The following is a 15,163-nucleotide window of genomic DNA, read 5'->3' on the forward strand; positions in this document are numbered from 1 at the left end:
TCGTCGTCGGAGAAGAAAGAGGAACCAGAAAAACATCCTAAAAACTAAACTACCGGTAGAGTCTCTCACGTATTGACGATAAAAAGGAAAACTTATCCTCAGACGGACCAGATAAATGGGGTAAAAAGAAATATTAAGGAAAAAAGAGTCGCGGATATTAAACTGATTCTCAGCAATTCAACTCGTACGAATATTTAAAAACATCGTGGAAAAATAACTCGGAAATCGTGAAAAAAACTGATTTCATATTTTGTAGCGCAGTTGTCACTACAAGAAATATTAAACACATATCATCGTATCGGAGGCGAATCGAAGATTTAATCAAGGTAAGCGAGCGAGCGCCCTATCAAATCTTTTCAATTAATTTATTCATTGGCGTGTAGTAAAATAATATCATCTGGAATGGGAGATGAAATTTTAAACTTACGTTTTTAGGGGAATATTATTTCTGGGAAAAACTTCGGTGGTTAATTGACTTCCGTTTGGGTCTCGAACCCTGGGGCTAATTAAAAGAAAACTGCGCGGGGCGGGGGTGGAGAAATAGCTTCCAGCTTTACGCCTTTTACGAGAGAAACTAAAAACTAATTTAATCCTAGGATACAAGAACAAATATTTGCCAGGCGACAAAAGGAAAAGGAGAGAAAAAAATCGCGGGAAATTAAAAAAGACTTATACCTATACCGTATTAAGTTACAACCTAAGAAAGGGATTGATATTAATAACGTTTCAAAGGATATTTTATATCCATTTATAGTTTGCGAATTAACTAAAATCGAATTATATAATTGTCCTCGTATTAATTACTAAAGGGTGCTGTGATCTTTAAGGGATCAAACTGAGGGGGCAGTGTTACCGGAACACGGGAGACTACAGTTCATTTAGATACGGAGATACAATTCATACAAACATTCGTGTCAACACCTTGCAATGTTGTTTGTTTAAGGACAGGTTATTAAATACAATACCAAGAGTATTTTCGAAAAGGATGGGTGTCTTTTTAGGGAAAAAACAAAGCGAAATTCCCTCAGTTGGCGATGAATTGTTTATAACGCGGTTCCTCCAAAAACAAATATTTAATTTGTCTTTCTTATTATCAAGTAAATACGGCAGCAAAGTTTGTAGCTCACCAAGAGGAATGCTTAAGAGGCGAGCGAGCAAGCGATCGAGATAGATCCTTAAGCGGAGAGAATATGATGAAGCGCCCTCCTTTATATAATAATAAATTCCGAGAAACGTATAAGGCAAGGGTCACAAGCGGGGGCAGACTCCTCCGAGTCTAAGGTCTTTAATGCAATCTAATTAATCTGAGAAGAAACCTTGGCTGGCGTGTTTAGTTCGGAACCTCCAAAACTACGACGAGTAATCAAAAGATTTCTACAGAGACCACGGCGACATAGATATCGCAAATAAATACACACGCGGTAATAAAAAAGAGAACTATATATATAACGTTTTGCTAAAATGTATTCCTTAATATCCATGGATCTGGAATAAAAGTAACCACCATCTTTAGGCTTAATGCCAATGGGGTTCGCGGTCATCCCAACCTAGAGTCCCAAACGTCCCTTGCTAGTTTCAGCCACGAATTGCGACGGTGCACGCGTCAAGAACAAACAAAACAAGCCGCACTTTCTCAAATATAAGATAAATACGGTTGGTTAATTTGACATATATTTGCGATATCTATTTTAGGAGGCGAGATAAATGGAAAGGAGTGTAGCGCAGTCAGTTCCGTAGCTACGGACTAAAATAAATGCAAAGAGAGAATAGAAGAATTCCACGGAGAATTCCGCGCTTACAAGGCATCCGCCTTTTATCAAAGTATCGTTTTAAGGCGAGAGAAAGGTACCGGTATAATAGCCGAGCGTAAAGATCGTTATAGGGGATTGAGAAAAGGAAAGGATAAGATGGTAGTCTCCTCGGTAGGTCAGAGAAAGAGAGAACTCGTTTCAATTTCGTTTGAATTTCTAATCTCACACGAAAGTCAGAATGAGAGAAAGTTGGATGCCGCCGCCGCCGCCGGATGTTTCGCGCTCTGTTTGAAAATTCCTAACCATCCATTTCCCGCGCGAATTTCCAAATAGGCATCACAGGCTGGAGGCCGAAATCCTTACGAGTTATTTCCATATTGCTCAGTTCGTCGAAAACACCCGAGGCGAATTATATAGGCAAATCTCACTCGCTACAGCACCTACTTTGCCAAATAATCGCCCTTTCTCATCTTTTAACCCGTTTCGAGTATACGCGATATTTATCGATCCATTTATCGATATCGTATCAAATAGATCGTAAAAAAAAATAGGCCTGGGTATATACCATTTAAAAACAATTAAATCGAACGATAACGCGAAATCAATCCGTATTGAACAGGTTTCAGTTTGTTTTTAGCACGCGACTGGCGCCAAAAAATATTTATCCCACGTGATTTTATTTTTTTCAGTCATTATTTAGCACGTGACTGGCGCCTCGCGACGTTTTATTTTTCCAGTCATGATTTAGCACGTGACTGGCGCCTCGCTAAATTTTATTTTTCCAGTCATGATTTAGCACGCGACTGGCGCCAAAAAATATTTATCCCACGTGATTTTATTTTTTTCAGTCATTATTTAGCACGTGACTGGCGCCTCGCGACGTTTTATTTTTCCAGTCATGATTTAGCACGTGACTGGCGCCTCGCTAAATTTTATTTTTCCAGTCATGATTTAGCACGTGACTGGCGCCTCGCGACGTTTTATTTTTCAGTCATGATTTAGCACGTGACTGGCGCCTCGTGACATTTTATTTTTAAGTCATGATTTAGCTCGTGACTCGAGCTTGACGTGAAATTTTATTATTAGCTATAGACCTTGAGAGTTTCACACCTTTTTTTTTAGTAGGATGGCAAAATATTTCTTCCGAAATATCTCAATTCAGTTGAGGAAATAAAATATAGTTAGGAAAGTAAAACCTATCAAAAAGGACGCCTGGGAGAAGGAAAGGAGAGGCGAGGAGAGAAAAAAGGTAACTTCCTCATTCGACTGGCGTAAGGTAATAGAGAGGAAACGGCTTGTAAAAGGAGCAGTATAATCACGGGCCCCGAAGGCTTGAAAGCATTAACTCGTAAAGGTTGAACGCGGGAGGAGCGAAATAAAAAGGAGGCGCCAAAGAGTTAAGTTCGGAAAGAACTGGATAGGAGAGAGAGAGAGAGTCTCTTTTCCGCGGAGTTAAAGGCGCCTAGCTATACGGATTCCATACGAGAAGGCAACCCAAAGAGGATGAGAGATACCCTATACATCCATAGATATCAGAATGATACCGAAATGAATTCAACAAAATATTGTCAACAAACATCCCGAAATGCCATGGGTTAAAACTAAACAACGTGTTTCTGAAATGTTTCTCAGATAATAAGCTACGACAGAGTTCTATGATCGATTTGCCAACCCCTAACGCAACTTACGAACATTAGAGTTTTAATGATGACCCCTTACTTAAATTATCATCGTCTTTCAGTTTCTCGTGTTAATTTTAAGGGGTCATTCGTAAAATCTTACTGTAAAAGCCTCCGTAGCTCCGTTGATCGTTCTCGCACGCGCTTTCGCTGTTCAAAAGTAATTTAAACTGGACGTTGTTGCGTAGGAACGAAGAAATTCCTTGGCTTTAAGGGTATTCCTTATATCTATAGGATATCTCCGTGAAAAAGGAAAAATCCCCAAGGCAAGAGGAAAAGGATGAAAATAGCGCGAAATAAAAGAAAGGGCTCTATAAGAAAAAGTCGACTTCTTTTTTATACACCTTCCTCTCTGTGTGTGTGTGTGTTCGGATCTTTCTCCGCCAGGGGGAGTTGACGATCGAATAAAGCATTAAATTGGCAACAGAAGGCGCCTATTAAGACGTTCCAGTAAACCGTCCCTTCTCCGCATCCCCGGGGGTAAGCAACTCCTTAACTAAAAGTTAACTTGAAAATTCTGAAGGAGATTTAGAAGAAAAATTCATCGCCTAGCCGTGACAGGCTTCTGATGTGAACTTCGTTGGGAAGTTATCAGCTTCTGGTTTTAGGTATAGTATTGAAAGTATATAACGAGTCCTTGAAGGAAGTAATTGGCCAAAGGATAAGTGTTTAACCCGCACCCCCTTAATACCCCAACCCCATTTTTTTCCCATCATTTGCTCCATTTTTCCACCACCACCACCAGCGGTGGCACGCTGTAGTCAATTCCCACAGTAAATATATCGATTTTGTCATGTCCAGTCAGTGGGCAGATGTTAGCTCCCTCCCTCCGGCCAGACCAGAACCCCGTATTCTTAATGACCATGCAGACGTCCCGTTAAATATCCACCAAAAATTAATAGCCCACCACCTCTATATCTCTTTCCGCGGGTAAACAACGACAACTCGAACCGAGGGGTTAATTACAACATCGAAATAGCCTGGCTTAAATTACTCATTGGTGATTTATAATAAGACGCGAAAGTATATTCCCTCGGTTGAGGTGAAAGTGAGTTGGCGCCCTACGTTGGAATCTCAGGGTGAATATTCTATTCATTGATTAAGTATAGATATTTTAAGGTAGCATGCAACCAATCAGGTAGGCGGGAAGGTCCTTATGACGTAACGCTCCAGCGAATTTTAAGTGTTTATATCTTTTATCGAGCTCGATCAGAAAGTTATAATCTATATTTATATATATTATAAAATGGACTTACTTCATTATCCACGAAAGATGCACGTACAACGGATATGCACTTAAATTTGCATATTCGCCGCGTTGAACGAAGACCCTTCAATTTATAGACGTCATCTTGATCTAAAAATAATAAATGATAAATTTTAATATAAAGTTTTAGATGGTAAAATTATTATTGAATTTAGGCGTACTAAGTATTAGACGTAATTAATATCCGTTTTAGAATTTTACGATTTCAGCGAGACAGGCCCATTAATATTTTTTAAAACCCCTGATCGTTAATTTAATTTTTTATCCATTTAACTGACGTTAATTTAACAGAAGGTAATTAAGTTTGTGATTTAGAAAATATATATATATTTTCTTTTTTTAAAAAAACGTTGGAAAAGACTTTATCGCGTGGTTGGGCCTAGGCCTAAACGGATTTGTTTTTGATTGGCTAATAAATCAGTCACGTGCCATTAAAACCGCCAAATTTTCTAGACGTAATTCGCCCACGATAAATTGCTATTTAAACCCGTAGCTTTTGGAGAAAGAAAAATAAAGAAAAATATTTGTCGTTAAAAACAGGCGGAAGGATACGTTTAACTTTATCCTTCTATTTGGGCAAGAAAAAAAATTGGAGGCTTCGGGAACTCTTAATTCCGAGAGCGGAGGATGAAAGACCATTTTCCAAGAGACAAGAAATAAGCCCACCCCCAAAACCCCTCAAAAAACCCCATCACCAAACGAAATAGAATGAAACGTAACTCGTAACCAAACCAAAAGTGCATGGAACAGAACTATAAGGTATTTCCAATGAAACCCGGGACTACTTCGATGTTCGATCTAGTAACGTAATGTTTAGTAATTCGGGGATAGAGTTAAATAAATGGGGTTAAATTTTGAAATGGTCTATACGCGAATTCGAGAAAATACTTTGAAACTTTAATACTTTTAAACGACATTAAACTGGATTCCAGATTTCCAATCTTAACGTCAACTGATTCTAACAGTTCCGCTCTTATAAAATAAACTGCCGATTCTAACCAACAGATTTTTATTTCCTCTTTTTCATTATATCCACCGGAAGAAGATAGAGTACGTTTTTGGCAAAGTTAACCTTTGAATTAATTCAAGCCTTTTATGAAAATAAATAACCCAAGAGGGCCACACAGTGTGTTGGCTTCCCGAATGGTCTTTTTGAGTATCAAAGTAAAGGGTTCAATATTATTCCGCGAATTGAATAAATTCAGTCTTGGGTCAACTATATCCCAGAAAGATGGAATCTGATCCGACACGTCCATGAAACGAAGGAGAGAGAACAAAAAAATCTGTCGCCCAAAATCTGTCGTGGTGGCCGGGTCTTGGAGCTCGTTTAATAGAGAAGCGGCTTATATTTGATTCTCGCTTGACCAGTTTTTGTCCATTTCGGCCATCCATTTCGCTCGCCTTGCCACGATATTGGCCTCAATAATATATACGCGGAGCTTATTTCCTTTCAAAATCTTTCCCGAGCTACCAAATCCAAAAATCTCGCATTATCGAAAGAAAAAAAAAAAGAGTACAAAGAGACGCGAGATATTTCTTCGTCTTTTCTTATTTCTTATATTTCTTTCTTTTGGTAGGAGGCAAAAAGGCTCGTCACATAGAAACTATAAAATTTTAAAGCTTTAGTTTGGATTTAGTAAAGCGTCCGTAGCAGAAGGGGAGGTATTCTTTGAGTGGCTTGGTACGCGACGCAACTTGAGATAAACAAACATATTTCTCAATTGGTTCTTGTTGATACGCGTGTTTAGGACATCAAACCAAGGCCTAAAATGGTGTCAAACTGAGTGGAAAGTTGTTTTAAACGCTTGGAAATTCAAGTTCTTTAAATAGTATTAATTTTTTGGGCGAAAAGGGGTATATTTCAACGTTTAAAACGAATCTTTGAGGGGGCACAAACCAATAGGCTCAAACACTATAAATCGAATAAAGAAAATTAATGGCTAAACAGATCTGACAAAATGTCTGTCAAGATTTCATATTGGATGATTTCAAGAGTTGAAAATTGGAAAAGACCTTAGACCAACCCACACTGTTCAAATTTTAAAAAGCAAACCACGAAGTTTCGAATATGGACTGATAAAACAACAAGAATCCAAAATGCTTCGAAAGGTTTTCTCTTCAAATAAAAAGAAACGATACGAATGGGGAAACATTCTGGTCATGTGAGCAAATCCCCTCTAGGGGAGTTGCCCGCGGACCCACAGAAAAACAAACTTAAAAAACATTAACCACGCGGTTCGTGATACGAGAAACAAAATTCAAGTTTAAATCCACCAAGAAAAATTTCATCTTCGTCGGATTAATACGTATGATGTTGAGTCCGTATTGAGGAAAGAGTATTTTAGCCGCTGGCTTCAAAGAAACCCGTATAATATCAAAGTATACGGAAAGCTAAGGCGGATTACAACGCCATGTTAAGCCGAGTAGAGACGAAAATAGCCCGTATAAGGTTATACTATATCGGGGCCGGCTTTTGGTCAAAGGGTATTTTTCGATGTTCGGTATATAGATACATTTTTAGTCGAAGTGAATTTTTTTCGTAACAAGCTAAGATACCCTCTAGGGTGAAAGAAAAGGTATCTATACTTTTGATACCCACCAAAATGATGAAACAGGAACTCTATAGGGGGATCCGAACACACACTCGCTAGCTCACTCGCGTTCAATATCGAAGCTACAATATAAAGAACATTGAATACTCCACTCGTCCGCCCGCAATAACTCCATACGTACAATTTCAAAATTCAATAGATATCAGAAAGAAGGCGTAACATTCTACTATCATCTAGTCATTTTTCCCTTACCCTTTTGGAACGCCGAGTATTTAGGATATCTATGAGAGTCACCATTTTGATATCCATTAACCGTGCTACATCGAACAATGTCGCCGATATCTTTCTCTTACGTACCAAGAAAGAGAGAGAGAGAAACATAAGAGAGACCTGTATAAAAAACCCAACAACTGTCCACCCTATATATTTTTCCAAAAAATATAAAAAATGAAAAAATAAAAAAACGAGATCTACGTTATACCCCAGGTATCGAATTCGTTCATTTTCTCCCAAGAATATCGAGTACGTTTTAGCCAACGTTACTCGTGGGAGAACCTAAGCGTATCCGGGAGTTTATGGGGCGTTAACGGTTCTGACACTATACCATATTACGTATTTTATTTCATTACTCGATCCCAGGAATAGACCTTCTTCATAAAGCGTGAATAATTCATAATTATAAATTTAACTCGGGGTAAAATACTCAAGGCAATATTTTGATTGTTCCAACTCTAATATTCGCGGGAAATCGGGGGTCAATTCTGAACCTAAGACACGTTTGTACGCTATACGCTTGTTGGAGTAGCTGGGCCTATCGCGTCGGACAGTGGAGCGTTGCCTTCCAAGAAGACCAAAGGAGAAAAAAAGGAAGAAGGAAAGGGATAAAACTAACACGGAGCAGAAAGCATTTTTTGGACCGGAAAAAAACTTTTTTTATATTTCTTTATATACTTTCACCGTGTTTTTTTTCTTGGTTTCGCACACCGAAATAATTTCTCAAAGGGAATAAAAACGAACGTTTCAAAAGAAAAACTTTTGGCGAAAATTCGGTCGCCAAAGGAACATACGGGTTTTGGGGAAGAAGTTATACATCTATCCATCCAGGATCCTTTCCCCCCAGAGGATCCACACCAAAGACTCGCAAACTCTAAGATTATGATATTCTTCTCTCCTCAAAACTAATTAGCGAGCGAAACATCAAGGGGATATCCCCCCGCTCCCCCCTCTTGCCTTAAGACAACCCGGCCCTTTTTCTTATCGCCTTAAATTATTAGACAAAAAAGTATAACCCAAGAGATAAAAACGGAGTGAGAACAAAGTTATATCAAATGTTGCGTAAAATATATAGGGTCATGTTCCGGTGACATTTTCCACACTCCTCAGTTTGACCCAAAGTACGCACCCTTCATATTTACAGTCTGACGGTAATACCCATAATTAACAGCGCGTATTATAAAAAATATATTACCCAAAATTCCTCGTTCATCGAGGGATCAATTATATTACTTTTGGGGTAATGAATCCCAAATTGTAGTACAGACCTAGAAAGTGCTCGGGAATCGTTCTGACAGTCAAATTGGAATGTCAAAGGATGCAAAACACCCTCCCAAATTAAAAGAGGATGCCCAGAGAGAGGGGGGGCGAGAGAAAGAGAGAGAGTCGAGGTAGTAAAGTTCGTTAATTTATTCCAGAAGTCGAGGACTGGATAATACTTCCCCAAATTCTTGGTGCGATCCGAATTACGTTCAACAAATCGGGAATTGCAGCGGGGATTTTCTCATTGGAAAGAAACTTGCCTAGCTCGTTAATGAAGGTGCAATACGCAATAACGAGGGGGGGAGGGGACCTGTCCCCTTCCTCTCGTATAATGAGCCAAAAATGAGCCCAGGAAAATCATCCCCAAGCCCTTTTCGAATAGTAATTCAGTAAGGATTTCTTTCGCTGTATACCTCTTTTACAACTCGAGCTATATTTAGGGGGTTTCGGGGTGTTGGGGTTGGGGTGTTGGGTTGCGGACTCGTCGCCGGGTGTTAAGGGGTTTGAAAGAAAAATATTATTCACACCCTCTTAATTGAGATTTTAAACAAGGTTAGAAGTAAATGGATGGAGGGCTTGGAGCGGAAACATATTTTTAAAATAAACATCTAGATATAAAATTGCTTTTAAAGGCAGTATTCCCCCTTTTCCAAAATGAGTCCTAGCATTATCCGACGAGGCAGATATTCGTAATTCGGGGAATAGCGAGCGACTCGCCAAAGAGAAGAAGGGAGAGTACAGCGTAATTGCGAATAGATGCTCGGCAAAGTTGGTATATTCAATCATAACTCGTCATATGGCGAGGAAAACCACGATTAGCGAATATTTTCCCGGAATTTAAAATTGCGAGGCGTTCCGTATACTCTTTTCCTACAATTAATTTTACTATATTTAAGATTGTCTTCAACTGGGATATGGAATTTCCGACTTTAATAATACATACACAATGTTCCCGAATTAAATGGAATATATTTGGGGGGATATCCACCAATCAGATCTGTCATTTCGTCAGCCTCTAGTTATACGGTCGGATGAATTTACTAAAGGTATATTCCATTAGAACCAAGTTCGCTGCCAGAGCAATTAATTTTAATTTGCACAGAGGGTGAAGGGGGGGAGTTTTAAGAGTAGGAACGAGAAACCAATTAGTCCATATTTGGGGTCTATATCTATCTCGGAATTCCAAATTGGGGACCAGCTATAATAGCTGGACGTAAAATCCCCCACGCAGTTCATTTCCGTATCTCCAAATGGAGCATGCGCCCTAAAATCAACTCGGACTAACTCGAACTCTGATATTAAAATCGGAAATTTGTATTATTCCAAATAAGCTTTGTTTGTTCATAGAGGGGTGGGAAACTTGCCGTTAAAATTATAATAATTATAAAGATTATTTCGCGATTTAAACGAAATAGAGCGGGGTTCGCTAAAAAAATTGATAAGGGTTTTTATAAAGTAGATTAATTTTAAAGGGAGAGTATCCATCACCTCGGGACACTAGCTTCCGGTGGTTGGTTGTTGGGATTTGTAACTGTAAGAGAGCGAGCAACTTTCTATTTGACAAACTAATTACAACTCGCGCTGAAACGTTGGTCAACATAACCCTGCATGGTGTACGCGCGCGCTAACCCCGATGACGTAATACAGAATACGTTATCAAAACATAAAACCGAAAGTTCCTATATATGGCGTTTTGATAAACGATATTAATTTAGATAAGCTTTAATTAGAATCACAAGTTCCAATAAATAAATATTCGCAAAAATATAACTATATATTTAAATATATTTAATAAATCACGTGACCTTTTTTGTTTGATTTTTAAAGGGCGAGAAATTCAAAACAGTACAGTAATTACAATAAGACGCGTGATGAACCTTTCCGCTCTTTTCATTGGATAAGAATGGAACACGTCACGATAGCGCGTTTTCGGACGTTTGCCTAGTTAAAATGATTCGATCAACTCAAGCTGAGAATGCTCTAAAATTAAAACTACGAACTGGCAAGATACGCGTTAAGAACTGGAGCAAACTACTATTGCCAAGAGATAGACCCGACTATACTGTACGGGTATACTAAAAAAGGTAGGAGGGGGGAGGTTGCGAGGCCGGAATAGATCCAATATCTTTCCTCGTGGTACAAGATGGAAGAAGAGAGAGAGAGAGATTCTGATGGAGAAATCGAGGGGCACGTCATCCATCCCAAAAATTTAGAAGTTCAAAAAAAAAAAAATAGAATTATATTATTTTAAATGAACGCCGATACATTATCAAATGAATATTATAAAATTCAATGACACGGGGGGGGGGGGTGATTTGCCCCTCGTAGAGGATGGCAGGCGGGGGATGGTAGGGGGAGGAAAAAGTGGGAGCAGTATTTTGGATGGTTCGACGCTAGTTTCCGAGTGAATGGAGAAGAGAAGGATGGCCGTTTGCCTGCATGCCACTATAGCCTTACTCTTGGAATCAAGACCCGAAAAAAAGGGGTAGGTCCTTTACCAAAAAAGGATGGATGGATAGTAAAGCCGGCGGCCGTCAACTTCCAGACTGACGTAGAATAGCTCTACAACTTCCGAGTGCATGCCCTTGCCCTCCCTCAACTGTATGCGTCTTAAAAATATACTACATGTCATCAGGGTTGCAGCAATTTGAAATCATTTTAAGATTCAACCCTTTCGCATAAATTAGCCCACTTTAAGATATTGTATGGCTCAATGTTAACAAGTGTCCGGGGTGTTTCCGATGAGTCTGACATAAAATTAAAGGGTTAGGTGTTATTTTGGGTCAAACTGAGTGGTGGAAAGTGTCACCAGACCATGGTCAAAGGTCTACAGTTCATTTAATTACGGAGATACGGGTGCCAAACATTATTTTGGGCTTTTTTTTTAAATTCCTCCTGAGAAGGTGAGGGATGTGACACTCACTGATAACGGTCCGAGTAAGGAACCCCTCCGTCGTGTATATTGAAGAGTGGCAATTTTTAGTTTTCCAGCTAGTTTAAAAAACTTTCCCAAACTAGTTTTCGATCAATAAATCGAGGTGCAGGCTCGTAACGCGGAGTGATTTGTCGAATAAGGGAGGGAAGGGTTGGGGTCCACCGTGACCACTTAAGCGGAAGAGACGCTCTTCCTTACACACGTACCACCTCCAAAATCCACCAAACTCGGACTGCACCTAACCCCTCCCATCTCCGTGGAAATTCTGCTGAAATTTCGTTTGATGCTGCCAAAAGTGGGCATCCCATTTTTTTCTTTCATTCTAAATCGATGAAATTTTTCGGGTTAGCCATACGTGCCTAACGTGATTTGTAGTCAAAAACCTCCGTCCGTAACTCTTTTTGCCCGTTAGGGAAAATAATTCAAACCAGAAGTAAGTAGGTGGTCAAGAAATATTGACCTCTTACGGATGATTGAAGACCGACCGAGCCAATCAGACAGAGGCGCTGGGCAACTAGCCCACCAACACCCTGTACATATCCATAAAAATGTAAAAATCTGTCTTCATACGAAAAGGAGACGTTTATATCAGCATTCCTTAAATATTTCGGCGTTTCGGATTTAAAATATAGAGAGAGGAGAATAAAAGAGTATGGCGTAAATTGAGTTTCCCTAAAATGAGCGGGAAATATTACGGAAGGAGGGATCCTTGGTACAACCCACTTTAAATCAATACACTAATAAGAGAAGCCGCGGAGAACCCCGTGGTTTCTCGACGAGAATTTTCCAAAAGAGGCCAGCTTCCAAGGAACAACGTCCCTGACACTCGTTTAAAATATAAAATAGACGTTCGCAACTCGAAGTACATGGCTACTCCATTACCCAATACCAACCGTATTCACTAACCACGTGACGTTAATGCGAGTGAAATTTCCAAATTCAAAAATAAAGGCTTCGCAAAGCGCGTCATGGCAACCACTAGCTAGGCCTATAAACGCGAGAAATTAATTTCAAATTAATTTTTCAGAAATATACATCGATTAAGGGCCTTCTGATAGGTAAAAGCAATATTGCAAAGTCTTCTTCTATAATGCTTGGGTTATATTAAAAGAGAGCAAAGGGGGTTGGGGTGGGGTGAGGGTTGGTTGAAGGGGGTTTAAACCCCCATCATAGGGATTAAAAGGCCCCTAAATTGGAGTTGGAACGTTAACAAAAGTCGGTCATTAAAGAAAATGAAAGGTTCCTAGCTCGCCCTCTAATAATCCACGATTAATTACCATCCACTCATCGATGTGAAATGAAATGAAAAGAGACCACCCATATAAAACGCCCCCCCTACCTCCCCCACTCTTAACAATCCGCCGGACGCGCGTACCTGAATGGACGCCTATAAAAGTCACCCCACCGAAATAATAAGCCGGATATCACTAACCGATGCCACCAAAACATATCGTCAACTGAAAGAGAGAGAGAGAGACTATACATATAGAATCATAAATAGATCCCGGACCCAAAAGGCATTCTGGGTCATAAATACTCCCGGGTCAAATTGAGGAAATGTCATTAAAGGAGTCCAAAAAAAATGACATAAATGGGCCTAAAGATGGCATTTCATTAATTACTTACAGTGAAACCAACGAACAGGCGGAAGGGAGGGAGGGAGGTTACCACCTTCTTGGGTTATTTCACTTTCGCCAAGAACCAACACTAGATGGAGCCCTACGCCTAGAAAGAGGCAAGCCGCGTCTAGTTGTGCTTCTTGACGCCAGGAAAATAACCCAAGAAGGTGGTAACCTCTCCGCCCCTGTGGTGTGGCGTTAGCTTCTTCTGGTCTTAGATAGGGTTAATGCCACAATTTCAAGCCATAGATCCATTTTTGGTGTAAGAGCCGCAACACCCTGTACGGGAGATTCTCCTACAAGAAGTTGCGAGTACTTGACGAGAGAATTACGGTAAAGAGGTTGATGGCAAGTAGGAAAGTGCAAGCTGTACCGGGGCTGGGGGACGGGGGGGGGGTCAGGCAGCGGCGTGGTGGTATTAGTGGATGTGGTATAGCTCGATTATTCCGGGAATAAGAGTCAGTCTCTAAAAGGGGGATTTTCAGCCGCGGTAATCTCGGGCCTTGGCTTGTCAGCTTCTAGAATGAGTTACCCCCGGCGTCCACTTCCTCCTAAAACCCTGTTCCATCTTCATCCACTCTCGCTCTCCCTCTCTCTCTCTCTCTCTCTCTCTCTCTCTCTCTCTCTCTCTCTCTCTCTCTCTCTCTCTCTCTCTCTTTCTCACTCGAATCTAATGAGGAAAAGCTTAACCCCTTCTACCATCGCCGCCGCCGCATCTTAACACTCGAGAACCTTGGAACGAAGGAAGGATGGGGATATTCGGTGTACAATGTTTTAAAACATCTCCTCCGATTCGCTAGCGTGGCTCCAAACTGAACTACTTGTAAATCCATTATCGTTTATAAAGCGTTACCCCCGACTTTGCTAGAAGTATCAGGTTCTTGTCTCGATATAAAAAGTATACCCGTAGAGATAAGTATGATAGTGACCGTATTACGTATACCCTTAGCCATGGAATCATGCAGACCGTATACTTATAATGACTATGTTTCTTATGGTGGTACAAAAACAACTTATTGGATAAGACGGGGTGGTAAGGATGTGAGGCGCTGAAAATCGGCTTCTTTCTCGTCGCTTCTAACTCTTTGTAGTGCCACGGGTTCGTCTAAAGCGGGAGGACTACAGAATGGTTTAGGTATTCGAGGAAGTTTAAGGTTCTAGTGCTTTTCCTTCATTCTCGTTCATTTTCTTCGTTAAATATCCTCGAAATTACATAATGGTATATCTATGGAAATTATTTAACGGTTGTAAATGATAGCGCACGAAATATCTAATCCACACTGTCTGGGGCGAGCGGGGTGAAGTACTTGTCGCCGAACGTGTTCCAAATTAAGTAAGCAAACAAAACGCGCTAATAGAGCCATCCCTCCTAGTCAAGTTCGCCGACGCCTTCGAGATCTATACTTTGAAGCCCAGTTTTCACACCGACAAATGTTTTTCTTTAACGCAATCAAGTCGTGTTTAGACATTTATTATTTGCAAGCAGCCAGCCGGTCGACTCCTGCAATAACCCTTCTATTTATAGGCGGTATAACCCCTTTTAAATCTTTCCTCCTTCAATTTGGTTCGAAACGAGTCTTTCCGCGGAAAAAATACAACCATTAAGAAACAAAAACAACACGATGAAAAACATCCCTTAACAAACGAAAAAAAATAAATAAAAACTTTTCAATTCATTTAAAGAATGAATAGAAAAAGAGACTGTTACGCCGTATACAAAAACAACATTTTTTCCGGAGAAACTATATGAATATAATATTAATGTAAAGAACTAAGGTAGACTGCGAAGGTAAATATAGAGAAATTGAATTTATAAAGATTTTC

At 40.0% G+C, this 15,163-nt stretch overlaps 1 protein-coding gene and 1 long non-coding RNA gene across 4 annotated transcripts in view; one reads left to right on the forward strand and one right to left on the reverse strand.

Moving 5' to 3' along the window:
- LOC149623048 (uncharacterized) overlaps nt 1-15,163 on the reverse strand; it is a 109,842-nt gene that overhangs the window by 23,481 nt on the left and 71,198 nt on the right. For all 3 annotated transcript variants that reach the window (XR_016374946.1, XR_016374947.1, XR_016374945.1), the window contains one exon: nt 4,687-4,787. This is a non-coding gene — a long non-coding RNA (uncharacterized LOC149623048). The remainder of the gene's footprint in view (nt 1-4,686; nt 4,788-15,163) is intronic.
- Dop2R (dopamine D2-like receptor) overlaps nt 1-15,163 on the forward strand; it is a 58,084-nt gene that overhangs the window by 166 nt on the left and 42,755 nt on the right. Inside the window, exon 1 of the mRNA XM_089853438.1 lies at nt 1-326. This exon is cut by the window's left edge and continues 166 nt beyond it. The gene's annotated coding sequence lies outside the window, so the exon portion shown is untranslated. The remainder of the gene's footprint in view (nt 327-15,163) is intronic.

The sequence above is a fragment of the Phalangium opilio genome, unplaced genomic scaffold, assembly GCF_054372755.1.
Source record: "Phalangium opilio isolate 3A_F unplaced genomic scaffold, DU_Popi_V2 ptg000115l_1, whole genome shotgun sequence".
Classification (NCBI taxonomy): Eukaryota; Metazoa; Arthropoda; class Arachnida; order Opiliones; family Phalangiidae; genus Phalangium; species Phalangium opilio.